Here is a 16537-nt window from a genome sequence, read left to right as displayed (position 1 = left end):
TTGCATGTGTTTCAAGTGCCTGTAAGTAACCCAGAACAATATACAAAAATTGAAATCTTCCACTCTGAAACTTTATTTTGGTTCCTAATAAAAAGCAAAAATGTAATAATCATGTTTAATTTTTTTAAAAAAAATGAATTTTATCTTTTAAAGTAGATGCAACATCCTAGCCACAATATCCTAGCATCAATATGCTAGATGCAATAGCCAAGGAGGGCGAAGAGGAGGAGGAGAAGGAAGAGATGGAGTAAATCAGCAAGATTTTTTTAAAAAATCTCATGCATTCACAGTACAATTTTAATTTCTGAAATTAATTTCCTTATTCACTATATGCTTAACTTTATCATACTTATATCACTGACAACCTAGTTATGCTATGATTTCTCATTTTGCCCCCTAGATTTTTTATTCTGCTATGAATATTAATATTATTCTATTGACAAAGTATAATTCTCATTAAAAAGAAATTGCTCCAGTACTTTTCTACCAAAATAATTATGTCACTTGCTGCAAATTATGTAAATGAGATGATATTACTTGCACATCTATTGCTTCATATTAGATGTTAATTACAATTGTTATATAAATTCCATGTTGATCGGATCTATGAGAGCCACTTCAGCATTCAATTCTAAATCTATAGCACATAATTATTCTAAAATATTTTATAATATTTTTTCATTAGCCATACATTTATGCTTAAATCTATATGATATTCCAAAAGATCTTCTTAAAATAATCATACGTACAGCATAAGAAACAATTTGCAGTTCAGACTATTAGTTCTTCTTGTTCAAAACGTTAAGTCTGTTTTCCACCAGGTTTCTTTTTCAAATAACACTGTCTGCCCTTACCTTTGCCTTATATATGCCATCTTGTAAATGGAGCCTCTGCCTTTCAGTCTTCATTACTCCATGTGGAAAAAGTAGGTTAGGTAGATAAATTAGGTTAAATCGTTTATTTTCCATTACAAGAAATTAATTTCAATTTTCATGAATTTAACATCACTTTCCTAATGTTGAGATGAATGGATTTTACTTTTAAAAAAGCATTTTTTCTTATATTTAAGAAAAATTCTGATGATTGGACCACAGGCACAGTTTTACTAATCATTTTCTATATCACATTGTGAGTTTTGATACTGGCAGAACTCCTCTTCTCAAGAAAACCTTAAGGAATATGGAACTCCTATCCTTACCACAGAGCTCAAAGTAGAGCCATTACTTTTTTGAAACTAACTAGTAGCCTCTTTGGTTATAGCGGCCATAATATTAAGCATTATATATGAAATTTAAGATAATCTAATGGCAAATCTAAACATTTATATTTGAATGATTGTTTAAGATGTTTCCATGATGTATTTCTACCTATTCTTAATTTCAAGCTGCCAAATTTCTTTGAAATTTGTCATCAATTTTAAGGTAGAACTAGTTTGGTACAACCAATTAGGGCAAGAAATATGCCAGCCTTTTATAATATGCAAGCAATCTTTAGCAACACAAATGTCCCCTTCTTGGGCCTTCAGTGGAGTAATCCAAAGTACAGTTTGTGCTACAGTGCCTAGTTATCTGATGATGTATTTATTTGCATAAGAAAAAAAGACTCCACAAAATATAGTTGGGTGAACAGTATTTGATTTCTGTAGTGATAAAAGGTGAGGGCCCAAGGGAGGTTTGTATTGCTCTGAGTAATTGCAGATAAAAAAGGGTATTCATTAAATAGCAAATTATACTTCAAATGCTAATTGCACTTCCTAAGAGAGCCCCCTTTTGATTAAGTGGATTGCACAACCTTAATGATGGGAGTATCTGTACTGGCCTCTACAAAAAGTGAATCAATGTCTTCTTGTCATCCCAGCCTCAAAAGCTCTTTTGAGAAATAGCTCTACAGTTCGCCCTTGTTCTATCTGCTGTTATCAAAAGCATTGTTTTATTACAGTATTTGTTGTTCATGTGTTACAGGCTGGCAGTTTGTCCAGGGAAAAGACAAATTATGTTGTAACATTTTTGCAAGATAACATTCTAAAGCAAGAAATTAGTTTTTCATAAAGAATGCAATCCCGAATTTTAGATACTATTTTGCACATCTGCAAAAAAAGCCCTCCTAGGATCTTACTTGTTCTCTTCTATTCCCATGTTCTCATTGAATCTAATGAAAAGAATCCTCCCATTTTGAAGACAATTGATTACTCTTTCCTGTAAACATGGTATCTAATATTCTTACAGGTAGCACAAAATATAGTTGTTATGATTCCACAATCATGATAAGGCAAACAAAATATCTCTCATTGTTCTAAATCTTTCACAATTTCTTCATGCTAGACATTGTTTTTTTAATCTAACAGGGTACGTAAGAGATGGTCTGCATTGGGGGTCTGCAGTAGAACTTTCAGATGTTTTAAATTATCTAATAAATATCATGGAGAGGAAATAATATTGGAAGGCATGAGACTAGAGGACAACAATTTCCTGAAGAAAACTCTCCATGCATATGTTTAATTCATGAATGTTACACAGATTGTGAGTTACAGTACAAACTATTTGTTTGAATATCTGCATGAAGAGATTGTTATTATGTGTTGAAGACAGCAACATTATTAAGACATTTATTTAATGGCCTTTGTACCCTGGTATTTTGGGTAAAATAATATAGTTAATGGTGTATTATTACACTTTTGTTTCTCCCATTCAATAAATATTCACTACTTTAATAATTATGTAGTGATCAGATAGCCTAGCGTCCTTTCAGACATAAACCACTTATTTACCTGAAAGCTTTGAGTAAAGATAATTTATTCAGACGCAATTACCAGCAGAGAAAGACTCTGCCAGTTTATCAAAATACTGTAAAGATAAGCTGTTATGAAGCTGCTGCTGCCTGCTAACTCCATATCTATGGCAGCTTTCCAGTCCAAAAGGAACCCTGTCCAGGAAAGGCATTCAACAAGAGCAAAAAGGCTTTAATGTGAAGGCTGGCTGCCAGTCTGAGAAAATCTGTCAAATGAATGAATAGAACAAAGGGTCCATTTTTCTACCTTTTATCCAGTAAAAATTCCTTTTAACTGAAAATTGGCACTTTAGAAAGGTAGCAAGATTGATATAGATTGTAAAAGAGCTGCATTTTGCCAAGACTAGGGACACTTATCAAATATTACTTACCAGAATGCTACAGCAATATATATCATATATCTGAAATTACTACATGGAGACCAGAGATACTTCCTTATTTTCATTTCTTCAGAAAAATATTAATTTCTCCACAATCCTTCACTGATATTGTCATTACTTAAAATAATTTTGGATTTATTTATTTCTTACTAAGATTTCTATGCTGTTCCATTTCAGACTGGTTCTCAGTGGCTCACAAGAAACCTCACTGCATTAAAATCAATAAAAATATATGAGGACCAGGCAAAGACATTATTGAGGCCATGATAAAATGCCAATTATTTACTGTTAATTTGATTAGTCACCATGATTTAAAGTTTTCCCCTTTTCTGACTAGTTTGGAGTGACTGTGATACACAATACACATTAAACATTTTATTACGTTAGAAGAATTCAGACGTATTTCAATTATTTGTTTTTATTTATTTACTTGCTATTTTAATCCTGTTTTTCAAATAATTATGATCACTCAAAGCAGTTTGGGGTGAAAGATTCTGTGCTCTGCCTTGCAATCTAAAAAGACACAAGGTGTGAATGAAGAGAATGGAGGGGAAAGGTAGATTAAGATATATTCTTTGAAATCCAAGTTAATTAGTGACTTATTCATTGTTAATTATATCCAGGGTATATTTTATTATTACATCTTTTTGGGGTGGGGGTTTTCTGGAAATGCAGTAGGACTTGGGCTTCTTTTTTTCTGGCAAGTATGGGTAAACAATAATCTTTACAACTGCCCTTTTCCCAGTTGATATAACAGCTGGGTTGGAAAAGTTTAGAAACCAGGATACTGGGAGTTCTAATTTTGCTTTAAGTATGAAATCCAGTTGGCACTACAGGTTGAAATTCTTACTAAGTTTGGCAAGATTTACTTTGGATGCTTAGGACTGAATAGTGTAAATTGATATACTTTAAACACTTCAAGAAAATTTACCGTAGTAGCCTGCAAAACTCCAAATGTCCACTAGATGCTGATCTTTACAACCTAAATGTTGAACGCCTGTTACAGATGTAAAACTTACTAGGAAATCCAAATAAATGATACTACTACTAAAATGGCGTCTTCCAATTTATTTATTTCTACTCAATGTAAATAGAAGCTTTAATAAGGGTATATCAAAACCTGGTGGTAATAAAAAATACTGGCCATAAACTTGCAGAATATACCCAAACTGCACCCAAGCTTCATCTGGAAACACTGGTTAAACCAGGTGAATATATTGTAGCTACCTGAGTCAGGAAATTTGGCCAGCAGAGTCTATAAGATTCCTAAGCCATAAAAAATGGAAGGCAAAAACTACAGTATCAAAAATAACACTTGAACACCAACATCTAAAGTGCAAGTAGCATCCTGTTTTTCTTCAATCATAATGTGGGAAGTGAATCACCATTCCTTCTTTTTTCAAGCTATGTTCATATGAATTGTTTACTAATGATTAACTCATTCATACTTTTTTTTAAAAACCAGCACTCTGGATTTTCATGTTTCACTGTGCTAGATCATTTTATGTCACTGGATCCCCACATCCTGATCTATCCCTTGCTTTAGGATGAACAAAACAGTGGTTTCGCACTCTTATTTTACAACCTCCCCCGCAAAAAAAGTTGTTAAATGAATCACTGCAATGGGGGAATCTGGCATCCCCCATTGACTTTACTTGTTGGAAGTCAGTTGAGGTGACAAATGGCAATCATATGGCGCCCGACAGTGCAACTGTCATAAATATTGGTCATAAATCACTTTTTTTCAGCATTGTTGTGACTCCAAATAGTCACCAAATGAATGAGTTTAAGTTAAGAACTATCTATCTAGAGTTTAGGATATATAAATTTGCATTATCTTTTTTCATGAAATAATACATTTAGCTGCACCAAAGACAGTTTAGTCGACTGCAAATATTGTAGACATACATGATATGTCTTCATTTCGTAATTTTGAAATAATTCATAATTGTATAGATTGCCAGTTAGGTTTTGACAAAAGTCAAATACTGGTTACAGCCAATAAAATATTACATGATTTAGGATCAAATTATTTGAAATATCACACAGTGCCTGTATAAGTTGAAAGAGTTTTAGAAACTCTTTGCTCCCAGCCTCATTTATCTTAAAATGAGCTGTCAGTTAAAATGAACTTTGTCTAAAAAAAATATAGTAACTGGATTCCTACGCCATGTTAAATCACATTCAAACAAATCACACTGTGTTTTAGTGCCAAAGTGTTGAGGAAACAACAAGAAAATCCATTGCAAAAAAAGATTGTTTTCTTTTTCTGCTGCAGGAAATAGATTTTTATTCAGAAAGTTCTACTTGTCAACCAGTAGCTGGAAATCCAGACGATCCCAAACTATTTCTTCAAAGACAGTGCCTTGAGGTATAATGCTGGAGCAGAGAGAAAGTCTTAAAGGATAAGCAGGGCACAGCAATTCCATCTGATTTGGATTCTTTTTGTTTTTGTCATGGAGGCTCACATAAAGCTTGATGAAAAAGCACAATAGTCACAACTGTAAACTATCTCATAAAATATAAAACTATTTACACTCTACATTGTTTGGAAATAACTTACACAGAAGCTAGGGATTATTTCAGAGCAACATACAATGAAGTATGTCAATGATATAATATAGAAGCTATGTTTGAGAAGATCATATATTTCAAGCAAAATGATAATTTTAAATACAGTTATCTGAGCTGGTTTCTTCATTTTTTTCATATGAATAAAGAGATAATGGAAGGAGAAAAGGTTATGTCAGCTACTAAATACTAGGAAGCACTATAGAATAGAATAGAATAAGTTTATTTATAGGCCGCCCTTTTCCCTGAGGGGACTCAGGGCGGCTAACAACTTATATGGGAAGGGGAACATACAATGACATATAACACAATATATAATTAAAAGTCGAGCAACATTCATTCAACATTCAGGTGGGGGCGGACTATACTCTTTACCCCCAGGCCTGACAGGATAGCCAGATCTTGAGGGCTGTGCGGAAGGTCTGAAGGGTGGTGAGGGTACGAATCTCCACAGGGAGATCGTTCCAGAGGGTCGGAGCTGCTACTGAAAAGGCTCTCCTCCGCGTAGTTGCCAGCCGGCACTATATTACTGGTTTTGTCCATATTGGGACTCTTGTGGTATACAGTAGATACCTTCCATACTAGATATTCTATGTTCAGTCCTTTTATAAGATTCAAAACCACAGGGTGCATTTCACTTGCCTGTTTTATTGAGGTTCAAACAAGTATCCATAAGTTTTCATGTTTACTACCCTGAAATCTAGTAGTTTGACAAGCTTAAGAGGAGTAATAATTTTGATTGTTCCCCTTAATGGAATTTCAAGAAACATACAAGCAATTACTTTAACTGTTTGAAACCAGAGCCTGAAGCATTCTAACTACCATACACAGAAGTACACATCTTCTGACACACATTCCAAAATATTTAATCAGACCAGAGGCAGGTAGACATACAAATAGAAAAGTGAAAGGGGAAATTAGATTAGATTTATTCCACAGTAGTAAGAAAACATGCTGCTTGTGTTCTAGTCTGCTCTGGATGTTGGAAAACATTAATAGATACTATATACAACCAAAATTCATTATTCAACTTATATTAAAATTCTCCATTATCTAAAACAATTTTTTCCATTCTGAAATAAAAAAAATTTGAAGATTTTTTTACTTCAGATTAGAAAAAAATACTTGTCATTTATCACCACAGATTTATTCTGTGGTGATATTATTAAAAATAAGAGCATTTACCTCAAAACTTATTTTCCTCTTTATTTGTATTCTTATATTCTTGCAGCAGTGGTCACCAACTGGTGGTCCATGGACCACGGGTGGTCTGCGAGAAAATTTTGGTGGTCTGCAGAAAAATTATTTGCATTTTTTATATTGCACTAAATCAGAGATCCTTGTAGTCCACGTAGATGTGGACAGACATGTCAGATTTGACAGGGGTCACTAAAGGGGTCTCCAAGCATGCGTTATCAACTGGTTCTAGGATTCCCTGGCCTATGAGCTTGTCAATTGTCAAACTATGTTCCCTGGGATGGATACATGCAATGAATGTTTGTGTTGCTGTGGAGAGTTTCCCCCTTCGAGGTGTTTCTGTGTGGGTTATAGGGGGGCAGAAATTCTGACTTGGGGTCTGCTTCGGCTTCCTGCTGCGGGGCTTATGACAAAGGCTGGAAGGGAGTGCTGCTAATGGCAAAGAGCTGGAAGATCTTGTTAGCAGTTAGCAATAGCAGTTAGACTTATATACCGCTTCATAGGGCCTTCAGCCCTCTCTAAGCAGTTTACAGAGTCAGCATATTGCCCCCAACAACAATCCGGGTCCTCATTTTACCCACCTCGGAAGGATGGAAGGCTGAGTCAACCCTGAGCCGGTGAGATTTGAACAGCCGAACTGCAGAACTGCAGTCAGCTGAAGTAGCCTGCAGTGCTGCATTTAACCACTGCACCACCTCAGCTCTCTCTCTCTCTTGTTCCAGTGGGACTGCATCATGACTGGAACTGGCTGACAATCTCAACCTGCTGAACCTACAGGCATTGCACTCCCGCAGGTATTCCCTCTGCTTGGGAAATCTATGCTCATAGTCCTCAATGAGGTGCTTCTATTGAGCCGCCTTCTTGGTCAGATCCAATTTGAACTGAGCTGTTTTACCAACTTTCTCATGGTGGCTGCTTAGCTCCAACAACTGCTTCATGTAGGGGCCCTAAGTAGCCCAGGAGAGGAGGGGAGGAGTGACTCAGAGGGGAGAGGCGACTAAAGGCTGGCAAGGCACCCTCAATGTGAGTGATATTGAGTTGGCCATTCCCACCCAGTCACATAACCACCTAGCCACACTCACCCAGCCAGTCATTAGGCAGATCATATTAGTGGTCCGCGGGATTTAAAATTATGGATTTAGTGGTCCCTGAGGTCCAAAAGGCTGGTGACCCCTGTTCCGTAGCATCTGGAAGTTATGAGGATTGATATAAGATACAATGTAGAAAGAATTCTCATAGCAAATATTTCCTTTGAAAAAATTGAAAGCTTCTATAACAGAACAATTGTGGTTTGGTCCTAATCCCAGAGAGACATGATTGCTGTGTAAATAATAAAAGCACTAATACTGTATTCCCCCAACCTCCCCCCCCCAAATAAACACTTGGCCTTATTTTGGGGGAAGTCTTATTATTTTTGAGGTGAGGAGGCTGCGAGCGTGGTCACCTCATGGCTGCTGCTGTGTTGCAATATTTTCGGGGGAAGGCTTATTTTGGGGGATGGCTTATTTTAGCGCATGCGCTCAAAAAGGATCATTATCTGGGGAGATCTTATTTTGGGGGAAACAAAAATAAGGATAGTAACAATAATACTAAAAAGTTAATGAATTTCATTTATTTTTAATAAATGTTTAATAAATGTTTTTAATGTTTAATGAATCTAGGTATTTTTTTTTTTTTTTAGGTATTTATTGGGATTTATATGCCGCCCTTTTCCCTAAGGGGACTCAGGGCGGCTTACAACGACAAGGGAGGGGAGGTGCAAGGTCAAAACAAAACAATATGTGAACAACAGAAAAGTAATAAAAACCCAACTTTCATTCAACAGTCAAACACTCGGGCGGGTAATTAGGAACCTATCCCCAGGCCTGCTGGGAGAGCCAGTTCTTGAGGGCTGCGCGGAAGGTCTGGATAGTGGTGAGGGTGCGGATCTCCATGGGGAGCTCGTTCCATAGGGTCGGAGCAGCAACAGAAAAGGCTCTCCTCCGCGTGGTCGCCAGTCGGTATTGACTGGCAGATGGAATTCGGAGGAGGCCCAGTCTGTGAGATCTAATTGGTCGATTTAGGGAGGTAATCGGCAGAAGGCGGTCTCTCAAGTACCCAGATCCACTACCATGGAGTGCTTTAAAGATGGTCATCAGTATCCTGAAGCGCACCCGGAGACCAACAGGCAGCCAGTGCAGCTCGCGGAGGACAGGTGTAACGTGGGCGAACCGAGGTGCGCCCACTATCACTCGCGCGGCTGCATTTTGGACTAGCTGTAGTCGCCGGATGCACTTCAGGGGCAACCCCATGTAGAGCCCATTGCAGTATTCCAGTCTAGAGATCACAAGGGCTCGAGTGACTGTTGTGAGGGCCCCCCGATCTAGGTAGGGCCGCAACTGGCGGACCAGGCGAACCTGGGCAAATGCCCCCCTGGTCACAGCTGACAGCTGGTGATCAAAAGTCAGCTGTGGATCCAGGAGGACTCCTAAGTTGCGGACCCTATCTGAGGGGTGTAGAATTTGACCCCCCAGCCTAAGCGTTGGTGTATTAGCCAAATTATTGGGGGGGAAACACAACAGCCACTCGGTCTTATCCGGGTTGAGCACCAGTTTGTTAGCACTCATCCAGTCCTTAACGGCCTCCAGACCCCGGTTCATCACGTCCACCGCTTCATTGAGTTGGCACGGGGCGGACAGATACAATTGTGTATCGTCCGCATATTGATGGTATTTTATCCCGTGCCTCCGAATGATCTCGCCCAGCGGTTTCATGTATATGTTAAATAGTAGGGGGGATAGGACCGAACCCTGAGGTACTCCACATGTTAGGGGCCTCAGGGACGATCTCTGCCCCCCCACTAACACCGACTGCGACCTGTCCGAGAGGTAGGAGGAGAACCACCGCAAAACAGTGCCTCCCACTCCCACCTCCCGCAGTCGTCGCAGAAGGATACCATGGTCGATGGTATCGAAAGCCGCTGAGAGGTCAAGGAGAACCAGGATGGACGCATAGCCTCCATCTCTGGCCCTCCAGAGATCATCGGTCAATGCGACCAAAGCGGTTTCTGTGCTGTAACCGGGTCTGAAGCCGGACTGGAAGGGGTCAAGATAGCTAGCTTCCTCCAAGGCCCGTCGAAGCTGAAAGGCCACCACCTTCTCAACAACCTTCCCGATAAAGGGAAGGTTGGAGACAGGACGAAAGTTGTTTAAGATGGCTGGATCTAACGATGGTTTCTTTAGGAGGGGTCTCACCACCGCCGTTTTGAGTACGGCGGGGAAGTGCCCCTCCCGAAGGGAGGCGGTGACAACCGCCTGGATCCAGCCATGTGTCACCTCCCTGCTGTTAGCCACCAGCCAGGAGGGACACGGGTCCAGAATACAAGTGGAGGCACTTACAGCTCGGATGGCCTTGTCCACATCCCCAGAGGCAACTTCCTGGAACTCAACCCAGAACTGATGTGGCAAATGATCCTCCTGTGTCTCAGCTGGATCTACTGCGGTGGAGTCCAAGTCCGATCGAAACCGAGCTACTTTGTCCGCCAAGAATTGAGCATAATCCTCGGCCCTGCCCTGCAAGGGGTCTCCCGCATCCCTCCTATTAAGGAGGGAGCGGGTTATCCTGAACAGGGCGGCTGGGCGTGACTCGGCGGACGCAACCAAGGAAGAAATATATGATCTTTTTGCAGTTCTTAATGCTCGGACATAGTCCTTGGTGCAGGTAGTTAAGAGTGCTCGGCTTGCCTCGGACCTATCGGGCCTCCACTGGTGCTCTACAGATAAAAATCTGTATCAGGCCATGTTGTATCATATTAATTAAACATAAAAATGCTGGATAGGGAATGAAAAATCATACAAAGTAGCTTTTTTCATTTAAAAAAAGGGTTAAAAGGAAATGTTGAAGCTAAGACATATTAAGATTAAAATAAATGTTGATTGTTGCAAGGTCACTTGTGTAAAGATTTCAAGTTCCTTTGAGTCTACATTGGTCTCTCCCATAATAGGATTGAAATAATTCATAATTAATAAGCTTCTTATATTATCTCACAATAGTGTTATAGTGTGCTGAATTATTTTTTAGAACTTCTTATTCAAACTTACAAATTTGTTTGGTGAGTACAGTAACATTTTCTCTTCTATTCATCTACTTATTGAATTTGGCCTTCAACTCTGCAATAATCTATCCTTGTTCATTCTCAGTTTTTAAAACAAAGTTCAATGATGAGGCTAGAACTTATACACCTTCTACAATGATGGAAATATTAAATACATTTTTAATATTAAATAGAAAAAATATTAAAGTAAATATTAAATAGAAGACAAGTCATACATTGAAAGAAACAAACAAGCCTAGTTTAGTAGTAACAATTAGCTTGAGAATTTAAGTAATCTCTTATGAATTTATGGTTCCTGCCAATGCTGACTGATCTCTAATCATCATGAATCAGGCATTAATTCAGCAGGTACTTCATTGGACAGCTTTAGGAAGGAAAATGGGGAAACAAGAATCGCATAATGGTTAACTATGGCTACAGAAAGGTGGGTTAGACAAAGGATAGAGCAGAGACTATACAACAGGACTGTTAAACTTCCATCCCGCAGGTCAGGATGTGCTTGTTACGTCCATGCCCAGTTTAGTGAAGAGGGGGAGGGGAAAGTCCTGATACATCCGTGATGATGTCATGACATGAGTTTGACACCTCTGCTATAGAACAATGTTTTTCAAACTTGGCAATTTTAAGCTATGGACTTTAATTCCCAGAATTCCCTGGACAGCATGAGAGTAAACATCTTAAAGTTGAAAATGTTGCTATAGAATATATGAGGAACTTGTGTTTTTTCTTTTTAAAATCTGTTTTGGGAATTGGCCCTGGATTCACATTATCTGAAAAGAAAAAAAATAAACAAATATTAAAATCAAGTGCAGCAGGAAGTCTGGCAGCCTCCAAGGAGTTGCTTTTTAAGACAGTTTGTGGATATTTTGTTGACTTCTAGTTCAGATGAGCTCAATGGCAAAGAATGAAGTTGATTTGTTTTTGTATAACAATTTTGTATATCTGTTTAAATGAATTTATTGCATTTTTGTTTTGTTTTTAACAATAATAGTATTTAAATTCTAGATATATATAAATGTATCTATTGTAAGTATTTGTAAATGTTTGTGCACTGGCATATAACCTCAGCCCAATGCTATTCTATATTATTCAATATTATGAAATAATAGAGATATTTATCATAATTGAAGCATGGTTAACAAAACTGTTGTTAAATGTATATTATTGTTCTGTTGTCCACTTCTATCCATATTTATAAAAGTAAAGCTTTTTATTCAATACAAAGTACTCAAGATCAGAATATAAAACTTTAAAATACTAAATTCATAAAAAATACAGTATGATTAAATAATCAAAAAAAGATGCTGTAGTTAAGTGAATGACAATTTCATAGTACAATTTAGTAGTCTTTTCTGTTAACACATGTTCTGACTGTGGGGCAAATCATGAATAAGTAAATCTAGAACTTAGTAAAAATTGTCTCCTTTTCTTCTTTGTTTTGTTTCATTTTGCAGTTACAGGAAAGATAATGAAATAATTGAACCGTTATAACACATACCAATAATCAAAGAAGGCAATCAGGCAATAAAATAACTTTTCACAATACACAAAGGTCCACAAACAATCACAATGTTGATGTTGGAACTTTTGGTTGCATAAATGGGACTGTTTGTGCTTTGGCAAGAATAAACGTAACCAATAAGAACAAAAATGCCTTTGCTGATTAGCTCAGCTTTCTTCCTTTTCCTTCACTGCATGGTTGTTTTGAATTACTTCATAGTTCTATAAATCCATACTTTTTCCCCTCGTATAGCAATAGTTCTGTTGCAATTCCAAACACAAATTTCTAATTTGGAGGAGAGAATGCTTTAATAGAGAGACAGGAAAGATGTGAGTAGAAATCTTCACTGAAAACATTCTACAAAAAAATCTTTATAATATTTTGTGGGCCACATGTTTATGCATTAACATATATAAGAATTGCTTCTATTGCTTACTATGAAAGTAATGGAAACCTTGCTATTAATTCCAATACAAACAGATTATAGCTTCCGCTAAATAGCATCAAAGGACATTGCAGCTGGATTTCTTAAAAAAGAAATTATACAGTTGAAGCAGACATCCCTTTAGGAATACTCTAAATCCGTACTCATTTGTTCGATACCATAGCAACATCGCACACAAGAAACAATGTTAGAATACAAAATTGAGAGCTTTCTATATACAATAAGGAGTCACTTGTCCAATGCTTTCGTTGATTTCATTTGGTTTTGAAGTACAGCATTTCTAGCAAACCACTTCAAAGTAAATACATTCTCCCAAGATTTTTTTTTAAGCTACCAAAAGGAATTCAACGTACCAAAACCACAGTTCTGGAAAACATAAAGAAAGTAATCATTAACAGTCCTCAAAATTAGCAGAATATCATTTCCACCCTAACAATAAATATGAATTTAAATTACAAACTTTAACAGGAAGTCTGTCAGTCTCTAAGAAGCTGCCTTTGAGAAAGTAATATTTGTGAAAACTTTGTTGATTCCTAGTTTAGATCAGCCCGATAAAGTTTGTTTGTTTTTGTATAATTCATTACACTCTTAATATGCAATTTGAATCATACTCTTAATATGTCTTTATCATTTTCTAAAGCCCATTATTCTGCCTCTTATTAATGGCCAACAATTTTGGAAGAAGATTCTGCGCATACCCAGACATGCGTGCTCGCACTACCAAACCGGTAGTGAAGAGAACAGAATACAATTGCTGTGAGAAGTGATATAGTAGCAGCATTCCCAACATCCCTTAGAGTCAGCTCACATATACCCATTTGCAGATCAGTGATATTTCTCACCTACCTGGAAGGAAAATGTGGAAGCTGCTTGAAACTGAGTGAAAATAATGTTGAAAAGTACCATAGTCTATGGAGTTTCTAGTAAATGTGAAAGGGATATTTGATAAAGTGAAATGGGTCTGAATGAAAAAAATCTACATAAAAATTATAGAAATGTTAATGAGAGCAAAGTAGCATCTAATGTACCTAAAAAGAAGGTAGTTTTAAAGTATATGGTTAATATATGTTTGATGATGGAAAGGGTGCTGTTATTGCTCCCCTCTTCAAAGGTAGCAAGAAAGAATGCAAAAACTAGGTTGTCCCAAAGGTGTTTTTTTCAAGAGGCAACTGGACTTCTGATTTTTCTTTGAAGACGTTTCAATTCTCATCCAAGAAACTTCTCCAGGTCTCATTGGATAGTGGGGAATGCAAGGATTTATATTCCTTGCAAACATCTGGTCATTCGCATTCTTTTAAAGAGTCGTTGAGGTCATCCGGAGGTTTGGCTGTGTGCTTAGTCACCTGAGTAATGCAATTGGGTGTGGGAGCCTTCTTGGAACTGTTGAAAGGATTGTAGACAGCAGATAGATAACGTATCCCTTCCCATCTGTTGAGAGAGGGCTCTTCAATTTTGACATAGATGGCCTTTAACCCTTCTTTCAAACCAGATTGTTAAGTGTAGAAGGGAAGGTTTGGAATGGAATGAAATGTTATGAGAGATGAGAATGAGTAACATTTGGACTTTGGCTAGATAGAAGAAATGCAGGCCAGATTTGTGCTCTTCGGGTCACTGGGAAAAGTATGACTGTGAAAAATAATTTATTACATGTATGTTCGTATAGAAAAAATGAGGTCTGAATTATGCTATATTTTATATAAATATAACTTGAAGGCTGATTGTGTCAGCTGTAAGCAAGTAAACAAAAGAGAGGCTGACAGATTGTTAAATAAGAATGCCTGAAAATAAATGGAATGCTCAGCAAATAGTTCAACGTTAAGTGGGAAGTGATACAAAGTTGGGTGGTACCATTTTCTACAATTCTATATTATAGTGCTTATCCTGCATGTTGGGTATAAAAATGGTACTAAAAAAATCCCTTTTCCCTGTCGAAATCGTCATTCACATGCATATGTAAACATATCTGTATACTAAAGTACAGACACTGAAGCAAGAAATATTTTCACAAGGATGTTTCATACACATGAGATATCTGAGCTGAGTTTTACTTGAGGATTAGTTCATTCGAATTTTTGTATTGGGGAAATAAGCTGAAGTTATATATCACAATGAAAAAAAACATTACTCCTAAGGAAAAACAATGGACTTATCCTTAAAAAAGAGGGAGGTGAGACATTTATAAAATTAAAAACAATGAAAGAACTACACTATGGATCTGATAGAAGCACAGATAGTTTGTAAGCACAGACAAATATGGAGATAAATTGTGGATGGTGTTGGAATGTGGTGCTGCATGTCCTTTTTAAAAATTTCTTTATCTTATTTTATTTGCTTTGCTTGCTATTGCTTCCTCCTTTTTTGTGCTTTGCACAATATTGCTTCCCTCAAAAGGAAACAGGGTGATGGGAATACATATACTTCAATGAGGTGATTAGTCTGTCAGAACTGATTGGACAATAATCTGCTTAGTATGGATGTGCATATATTTTATTTCCGAATCCAGCAACAAGAGCTATTTGATAGAACTTACAACCGAAGGTAAAAAGTGAAATGTGGTTTGTCTGCTTATGTCTTAACATGGTGTAGAAACCCAACTACAACTGTTGATAAGCATATCGTGGCTTAGTGATGTATGCAAAAACAGCTCAAAATGAAAATCAATATAATTAGTCACGTTCACTTTTGTGCGTTTATTGCATTCACAGCAAAAGTTCCACCTAAGCAAATAACAGGGCAAAGTTTTTTGTCCTTTTCTGGACAACTCTTAATACAAATTAATACAAGTTAACAGTATAACTGGCAGGATGAGTCCAGGTAAAGAGAGATCAAAGCAGCCCTTGTCTTCTTTAGCTTCTCTCTCTCTTTTTCCACACCTTGCTTCATATTAGTTGTTACTGGAGGTGCCTGGGATTGTCCAGGGCACTTTTTCAACCTGAGCCTTTCAGGTTTTGTTGCAAGACAGAGAAAGATTATTATCTGACCTTCTTTCTCCACCAAGAGCTGCCAAACGACAACTATCTTAATATTGTCATTTGGCACAGCTATGTTAATATTATCATTAGGCATAGTAAAAAAAACCATCCTAAAAATGTGCATACACCTACACACTTTTTTTTTTTGCTTCAGCATTCACTACGGTGCCCTTGTAAGACAACTTTGCAGAATATCCTGAGACTGTCTTTGTCTTGGAATAAAGCAAGGTTTCCAATTCCTTCTACACCTAAGATAATCGGCAGCATTGCTCTGCACAGCGGAAAGATCTAATGATCCCCGAGCTTCTCCTGAAGTCGGGCCCATCTCCCAATCTTCCCCACCCGCCTGGTTTCAACGGCCAGGACTGATGGCAACCCCAGACACCTGGAAGACACCAGCTCGGGGGCCCCGGGGCACCTTTTCTCAGTGTTCTGAGGTGCTCCAGCGGCCACTAACAAGAGCGCAGCCCGGCCTCTTCCCAGCTCGCCGGCGCCTGGCGCTCAGGAAATCGCGTCAGCATCTGCCCTCCTTGTTGGGGCGGTGTAAAAGAGTCAGCCTGCCCGCTAGCTTGCCGGCAAGGTCTTGCTGGG

This window comes from Thamnophis sirtalis, unplaced genomic scaffold (genome assembly GCF_051295495.1).
Source record: "Thamnophis sirtalis isolate CommonGarterSnake01/CBP01778 unplaced genomic scaffold, rThaSir2_p1.2 scaffold_11, whole genome shotgun sequence".
In the NCBI taxonomy this organism is placed as follows: domain Eukaryota; kingdom Metazoa; phylum Chordata; class Lepidosauria; order Squamata; family Natricidae; genus Thamnophis; species Thamnophis sirtalis.
The sequence above is the reverse complement of the archived record's forward strand: the minus strand, read 5'-3'. Positions refer to the sequence as shown.